Source organism: Myotis brandtii, unplaced genomic scaffold (assembly GCF_000412655.1).
Source record: "Myotis brandtii unplaced genomic scaffold, ASM41265v1 scaffold1667, whole genome shotgun sequence".
NCBI lineage: Eukaryota > Metazoa > Chordata > Mammalia > Chiroptera > Vespertilionidae > Myotis > Myotis brandtii.
In genome coordinates this window covers 159520-168538 of record NW_005356121.1, presented here as the reverse complement: position 1 = coordinate 168538, position 9019 = coordinate 159520, and positions in this window count along the sequence as shown.

Sequence of the window (9019 nt, the reverse complement as noted above, 5' to 3'; positions counted from 1 at the left end):
GGACCCCTGGACCTGCTGGGGCTGGGCCCCAGCATATTTTAAAGAAAAGTAATTTATTCTTCAAATGAGGGATAAAAGAAACAGATTTAGCAAAAATAAACAAACAGAATGCCATTAAATTTGCATTTCAGATTAACAATGAATACTTTTTTTTTTGCCCCAGCTGGTGTTGCTCAGTGGATAGAGCATGGGCCTGCTGACTGAAGGGTCCCGGGTTCAATTCCTGTCAGGGCACATGCCCAGTTTGCGGGCTCAATCCCCAGTAGGAGGCATGCAGAGGCAGCTGATCCATGATTCTCTCATCGTTGATGTTTCTATCTCTCCCTCTCCCTTCCTCTCTGAAATCAATAAAAAAATATATTAAAAAAACAAACAAAAAAAGGAATACTTTTTTAGTATAAATACAGTAGTTCCCCATTATCCATGGTTTCATTTTCCTCAGTTTCAGTTACTTGTGGGTAACAGAGATCCAAAGAAATAAAAAATTCCAAAATAACTCATAAGTTTAAAATTGCCTGCCATTCTGAGTAGCATGATGAAATCTCATACTATCTCGCTCAGTCCCACCCAGGGCATGAATCATCCTTTCGTGCAGTATATTCATACTACATATGTTACCTGCCTGTTAGACAGTTAATAGCAGTCTAGGTTATCAAGTTGGTTATGAGAGAGAATATTCACATAACTTTTATTTCAGTATATTGCTATAATTGTTCTATTTTATTATGAGTTAATTTCTTACTATGACTAATTTATAAATTAAATTTTATCACAGGCATATATTGTTTAGGAAAAAATATAGTATAGATAGGATTTGGTGCTATCTGCAGTTTCAGGCATCCACTGGGCATCTTGGAACATATCCCCTGAGGATAAGGTGGGGAGGGAAGGGCTGCTCACAATGTTTTGGACATACCTATAGCAAAACTTATTTTATCTGACAACCCTAAACAGAGATAGCTAAAGTTCTGTCCCATCTCCTAGGTTCTTAGGAGGATTAAATCAGATAAAGTGGAGGAAGGACCTAATAAAATATTAATAAGTAAAAGTGTTTTTTTTGTCTTCTCCCTAGGTTAAGGAATATGATATTGATGATTTTCAAAACATATGTTGGTTGTTTTGAATAAACAACCTCAGTCACTCAGCATAAATAAATCTCAGTCACCCAGCATACTTCTGGTTCATTTTTCCCTACTGTCCATCTGGCTTAGCTATAGAGATGAAAAAAGAAAATACTTAGTATTGGATGAAACATGATTAGAAAGGGAGATCTGCTAGAGGATACGGAAAAATTCATAAATTACAGTTCAGTCATACAATAGCTTCCATTAGCACAAAATACTGGCTTTATATTGGGCAGCTTCAGCTATTAGAAAGAATTTATACTAATAAAAGAGAAACATGGTAAAAACATATGTTGGTTGTTTTGAATAAACAACCTCAGTCACTCAGCATAAATAAATCTCAGTCACCCAGCATACTTCTGGTTCATTTTTCCCTACTGTCCATCTGGCTTAGCTATAGAGATGAAAAAAGAAAATACTTAGTATTGGATGAAACATGATTAGAAAGGGAGATCTGCTAGAGGATACGGAAAAATTCATAAATTACAGTTCAGTCATACAATAGCTTCCATTAGCACAAAATACTGGCTTTATATTGGGCAGCTTCAGCTATTAGAAAGAATTCATTATATAAAGTTGAAAGGCCTACTACAAGCTGTATAGCTTGACCAAGTTGTGCTTTATGGCTCAGATCTGCAGAATGGTGATAGGCATTGAGTTGTTCAAAGGATTAACTAATAGATGTTAAAGTTCTTTGGAAATTGCGAAGTACAAAGTTGCTATTGCTCTGAGTCCACACAATTTAGAAAGTGAGGATTCTTAAACTGAGTCATGCAATAGTTCATTCTACAGTCAGACTTTCCTCAAAGGCATTTCAGTTTATGTGTAGATGGGGAAATCAATGAGTGTCATTTGCCCAGTAAAATGACTTCATCACTTACCAGGGTAATCTCTTAACCCCCAATCCAGACATCAGGCAACCTATTTTTACATCCTCTTAAGATAGTTATGTCAATTTCAGTCCCTATTTGTTTTCTGAAGACTGTTCCTGCCTTGCTCCCCAAATGGCTATATTAGGAATATTGGGACCATAAGAAGAAATCTAAATATGTCATGTAATACACAAACAGCTTTATTTTCTCCTTCAGACTGTGATGCCCTCCTTACTCTAAACTTTTACCATTGTTCCTTCCAATCCACAAATGCTCCTCCTTAATGTACTAGCCCCGTGGTGGGCAAACTGAGGCTCGCGAGCCACATGGGGCTCTTTGGCCCCTTGAGTGTGGCTCTTCCACAAAATACCACGTGCGGGCACACACGTACAGTGCGATTGAAACTTCGTGGCCCATGCGCAGAAGTCGGTATTTTGTGGAAGAGCCACACTCAAGGGGCCAAAGAGCTGCATGTGGCTCGCGAGCCGCAGTTTTCCGACCACTGTACTATCCTAATAACATAAAAAAATACATATATGCCACACCATTCTGAAATATATATATATGCCATACCACTTTGCACACAGTTTTACATTTTTAGTAAAAAAATAACATTTAAAATTTGACTACTTTGGTCACATGTTTTTAATTCAATAGCCTTCAAACTTTTTTTTTAAGATCATTGTGGACGTCCCCACAAGAGTGATACAGTTGTTAAAGTTGATGAACTGACATTGACACATCGCTATCATCGAAGTCCATAGTTTACATTATTAGGATTTACTCTTGGTGCTGTACATTCTATGAGTCTGGACAAAAGGATAATGACTTATAGCTACAATTATAGTATCACACAGTGTCATTTCACTGTTCTAAAAATCCTTTATGCTCTACCTAGTCAGCCCTGCTGCTCCCCCTCACCCATTTTTAATAAAGTAATTTTTCAGATCTTAAACTTTGTGTTTTCTTCCTAAAGTGTTCTTATAAATACATCTGGCTTGCTCCTTTTTCTCTCCCATCTTTCCTTTTACTGCTTTCTCCTACTTCACACAAAAAAGCTGATCTCTAACCCATCTTAAATTTTTACTATGGTGCAATAGGCACAATTTGAGAGTGCATAGCCCCTGAGTGAGAGTGCTATGACAGTCAGTATAGCACTGATGAGCAATGTTAAAAGGGCAACACCATATTTTATCCAGTGCTATTCAAAGTGTAATCATCCAGGGCTGGATAACGTCAGCATCTCCTGGGAGCTTATTAGACAAGCAAATTTTCAGCTCCATTCCAGATCTGCTGAGTCAGTCTCTGCAGGGTGGGACCAAGAAATCTGTATTAATAAGCTTCCAAGTGATTTAAAAAATATATATATTTTTATTGATTTCAGAGAGGAAGGGAGAGGGAGAGATAGAAACATCAACGATGAGAATCATTGATCGGCTGCCTCCTGCACGCCCCCCACTGGGAACCGAGCCCGCAACCCAGGCATGTGCCCTTAACTGGAATCGAACCCGGGACACTTCAGTCCGCAGACAGACTCTCTATCCACTGAGCCAAGCCAGCTAGGGCCCAAGTGATTCTTTAAATAAAATTTTTAAAATTGATTTGAGAGAGAGAGAGAGGAAGGGAGACAGAGAAACATTGATTTGTTGTTCCACTAATTCATGCATTCATTAGTTGATTCTTGTATGTGCCCTGACTGGGGATCAAATCCACAACCATGGCATATCAGCACGATGCTCTAACCAACGGAGCTATGTGGCCAGGGCCAAGTGACTCTTAATTGTTCTCAACTCTTAAAGTTTTAAAAGGATCATCTGGTAAAGAAACCCTAAGCAAAGGTATAGCATCTCTATATCTTAGGATTAAGAAGATGGTTGGCAGAGGGACATATATTTACAGTTTTAGTTGAAATAAAAAAGAAACTTAGGACCTAGCTAGTTTTGCTCAATGGTTAGATTGTCAGTCTGCAGACTGACAGGTCTTGGGTTCGATTCCGGTCAAAGGCATATACTTATAGGCTCGATCCCCAGCCCTGGTTGGGGGTGCTTGCGGGAGGCAACCAATCAATGTGTTTCACATTGATGTTTCTCTATGTCTCTCCCTCTCCCTTCCACTCTCTCTAAAACAAAAAAATCAATGGAAAAAATATCCTTGGGTGAGAATTAATGAAAAAACAAACAAACAAAAAAACTTAGACTTTTTCTGACAGAAAGGAAGTCTGATTCAAGCTTACTGGTTTGTCCATGAACTATGGCTTTGTCATTTCATGTATATTTCCACAAATTGAATGAGTTATAGCTGTATTCAAAGGTTTTTACACACACACACACACACACACACACACGTCTACAAAAGCTTTGTGTGGCTGTACAGTTTAAGGGCTAAATGAAGGCTGAAACCTAGTTGTGCAGTTTCTTGGGATAAGTGGGAGCTGAAATACACGCATCAGGCCTGTTTTTCAACAAAGAGGGGCACCTTTTTCTTTGCACAAGGGTACTGAGGGTTTGCCATCCCAAAATATGCCTTTTTGGATTATTATTTTAAGCTGGTTATTTTTAAAAAACAAAAGACTCAGAAAAAAAAAACACCACAAAAAACTGACTGTCTCCCCTTAACTGCCTAAAAGAATGTAGGTGGTCTCTCTCTCTGTGGCTCCTTCTTGGGGCCTTTACTTACAAACCCCATCCTACCCCTCTCCTGAGACAGCTTTCCTTTTACCTTCTTCCTCATCTTTTGCCTAAATGCTCTCAAGCTTATTCTCTTCTCTTGAGGGTTTTGTCACTTCATTGCTGGGGTGATGACAACACTTCCTGGCCTAACTAAATACACCAAATCCACACCTCACTTGCCTAACCTCAGAGCTACAGCAGTCTCATTTCCTGCCACCACAACCCCACAGTACTAGGAAGGATGCCTCAAAGCTATGCACTGCCACCTGGTGGCCTACTGCTGAAGAGACCTGGCAACACCAGGATGTTGTTCGCAACAGCAACTGGCCTGAATGAAGGTGGATTCCAAAAGCACTAGAAGTGGGTGGAACCCACAGTGTTAGCTTCCTCTTCTTTGGTAATAGCGTTTTCTCTGGCTGAAAATATCTTCCCAAATCTATTTATTTCAAAATTATTTTCAGCTTTTGGACTTCAGTGAAAATGCCAATTTTCCCCTGATCCCCCAAGTTAGAGTACTTACTTTTAGAAAAACGAGATACTGTACTGAAGTTCAGCATTCCATTTATACCTCTTGTGGAGCTTCTTATTGCCTATTCCAAACTATTTCTTATCCTCTTAGAACAGTGGTTCTCAACCTTGGCTGCACATTAGAATCACCTGGGAATCTTTTTAAAATCCTGATTTCTGGGCCTCATCCTCCGGAAATTCTGTTTCTTTGTTATGGGGTGGGGCCACAACATTAGTAACAAAGAAACCAAATTTCCAGAGGATGAGGCCCAGAAATCAGGATTTTAAAAAGATTCCCAGGTGATAATAATGTGCAGCCAAGGTTGAGAACTACTGCTCTAGTCCTTCAAAAACTCAGCTCTTTTGAAGTATATGGCATCAGAATATTGCAATCATCTGCTGATCTCCTGAGTCACTTCCCCTCATTCCCTGGAAATTTTAAAAACCTGATTCATTCTCTTAGTTATACCACTCCTACTGTTATCATTCTTGGTGACTTCGTCATCCATGAAAACAATTCGTCCCATATGCTGGTCTCTCGCTTTTTTGTCCACTCATTTTCAATATCTTGTTTTGCAGTCAATCTCAGTAATTATTCCCATGGTGACACCCTCACCCTGGTCATTAATAATAAATGCACTCCTCTAAAACCTCTACTTCTTGCATCTCACACTGATTATCACATCATTTGCAACAATTTAATAGAAGTAGGATCTCTAAGCTATTAACCATATAAAATTTTCACTGCCTATCACCCTTCTTCAGTTTTTTAAAAAAATATTTTTTATATTTTATTGATTTTTTACAGAGAGGAAGGGAGAGGGATAGAGAGTTAGAACCATTGATGAGAGAGAAACATTGATCAGCTGGCTCCTGCACACCCCCTACTGGGGATGTACCCACAGCCAAGGTACATGCCCTTGACCAGAATCGAACCCGGGGCCCTTCCGTCCGCTGGCCGATGCTCTATCCACTGACCCAAACCGGTTAGGGCCCTTCTTCAGTTTTTACTTTCCATATCACCCAACTTAAATTCTTTGATTCATCACTCTAAACACTCATTTGCATAAACTTGCAACTCCCTGGCATTTCTTTGCCTCTTGTTATATTCATTAGTAAAACCCAACCCTCGTTAGATCCAACTCAACTTACTCTGCTTGCACTCACTAAGTATATAACTAAATAAACTGTATCTGGAGAAAAATCCACAAATGCGCTAACTGTTCTCACATTAAATTTAGATGATAATTTCCAGGGGATTCTCAGCAATGTTCTGAAAAGCTCTATTTTCTCAAATCAATTCACCACCTATTCTCCAAGAAAACATTTCACACCCTTTCCTCTCCTCAAATTTCCAATATCTCCTCTTCTTTTTCACTCTTTGCTGACAATCTTATTTCTTATTTCCTTTGAACACCTAGAGAGAGAAATTTTGCACGTTCCTACTTCTAATTTGACTATGAGTATTCACCAACTCATGTTCCCTCCTATTGAAATGGATAACTTGTCTCCTGTTCCCAACTCAACACCAGCCGCTCCACTAGAGAGCTGGATCCCTTTCCCTCTCACCTTACTCAAGAATTTTTACCTACCAATCACTGCAAGTGTACACGTCATAAGCAAAATACAAAGAAGAGCAAAGAAAGCCAAGCAACGAAAGGAAAAGGAGCAGAATGAGGTTGAAGAAAGAACTTCTAGGTGATTGGGGGAAAAGGGAAAATATTCGTTAGAAATTTGTTTAGGGTCCAGGTGATTTGTGTATTTTTGTTATCACTTAATTTGTAATTTTTGTTTCAGAAGCAAATATTTATGTTGTATCAATTTCTGATTGCTCTTGATGTAGAGACTGATAGGGAAAGAATGATGGGTTTGATGTTTTTATCAAATCATCAGCTATGGAGAAATATTTTTTAGAAGTGTTAAAATAAATGTGCCTACTGTATATTTAAAATGCAAAGAAAAAAAGAATTTTGTCCTAAAAGTATCACCCTTATATCATTAAAATTTCCTTTATACCAAATCCATGCTATAATGTGTGCACAAGGTGTCCCCTTAAATAAAGACAAAATTCAGGAAAATTGATAGTTCTGGCATGGTGAGATTCTAGAGGAGACTATATAAGATTCTATTTCTTAAGCAGAGTGGAAGGTATCAAGGTGTTCATTTTAAGAATTCTTGCCTTTTTCACAAAAAATGGTGCTGAAAGCAAAGAAGGAAGCCCCTGGCCTTTCCTAAAGTTAAAGCCAAAACAAAGGCTTTGAAGGTCAAGTAAGCAGTGCTGAAAGGGGTCTATACCCTGTGGTGAAGGCATGCCCCCAAATCCTCACATGCCCCATGAGAACAAGCTTGACTACTATGCTATCATCAGATTCCCCCTGACCACCAAGTCAGCCGTGAAGAAGACAGAAGGCAACACTTGTATTCATTATGAATGTCTAGACCAGTGGTTCTCAACCTGTCGGTTGCGACCCCTTTGGGGGTCGAACGACCCTTTCACATGGGTCGCCTAAGACCATCGGAAAACACATATATAATTACATATTGTTTTTGTGATTAATCACTATGCTTTAATTATGTTCAATTTGTAACAATGAAATTGGGGGTCACCACAACAGGAGGAACTGTATTAAAGGGTCGCGGCATTAGGAAGGTTGAGAACCACTGGTCTAGACCAACAAATACCACATCAGAAAGGTTGTGAAGAAGCTCTATTACAGCCCTGGCTTGTGTGGCTCAGTTAGTTGAGCATCACCCCATGCACCAAGAGGTCATAGGTTTGATTCCCAGTCAGGGCACATACCCAGGTTTCAGGCTCCATCCTTGGTCCTTGGTCCAGCATATAGCAAGCAACAATGTTTCTCTCTCTCTCCCCCTCTCTCTTCCTTCCTCTCTCCTAGACTCAGTGGAAGCATATTCTTGGGTGAGGATTAAAAATAAACCCAAAACATACACACAAAAACCCCTTATGACATTGATGTGGCTAATGTCAACATCCTTGATCAGGTTTGATGGAAAGAAGTCATATGTTCAACTGGCTCCTGACTATAATGCTTTTTTTAAAAAAATATATATTTTATTGATTTTTTACAGAGAGGAAGGGAGAGAGATAGAGAGTTAGAAACATCAATGAGAGAGAAACATGATCAGCCACCTCCTGCACACCCACTGGGGATGTACCCGCAACCAACATACATGCCCTTGACCGGAATCGAACCTGGGAACTTTCAGTCCGCAGGCCGACGCTCTATCCACTGAGCCAAACCGGTTACGGCCTGACTATAATGCTTTGATGTTATTAACAAAATTGAGATCATGTAAGTTGAGTCCAGCTGGCTCTTTCTAAGTGTAAATATTTCATCAACCTGGCTCGGGGCTGCCTCCTCAGCCTCATTCCTATCATTCTTCATGTACCATACTCCTTCCTTGCTGTTGTTTGAGTGGTATGTCAGCAACATGCAGCTTACCATTTTATACTGCTATGTGTTTGTTGTTTTAACTTTTTTTATTTTGAAACGATTACAGATTCACATGTAGTTATAAGAAACAATGTAGAAATATTAGATAGGCATATAAATAATACAGAGATCCCACATACTCTTCACCTAGCTTTCCAATGGCAATATGTTGCACAACATAACCCAGTATCACAACCAGGAAATTGATATTGGTAAGTCTACTCATTTTAATTTTACCAGCTTTATATGCACTCACTTATATGTGTGTTTAGTTCTATGCAAATTTTTAAAATATATTTTTTATCGATTTCAGAGAGGAAGGGAAAAGAGAGAGAGAGATAGAAACATCAATGATGTGAGAGAATCATTGATCGGTTGCCTCCTGCATGTCC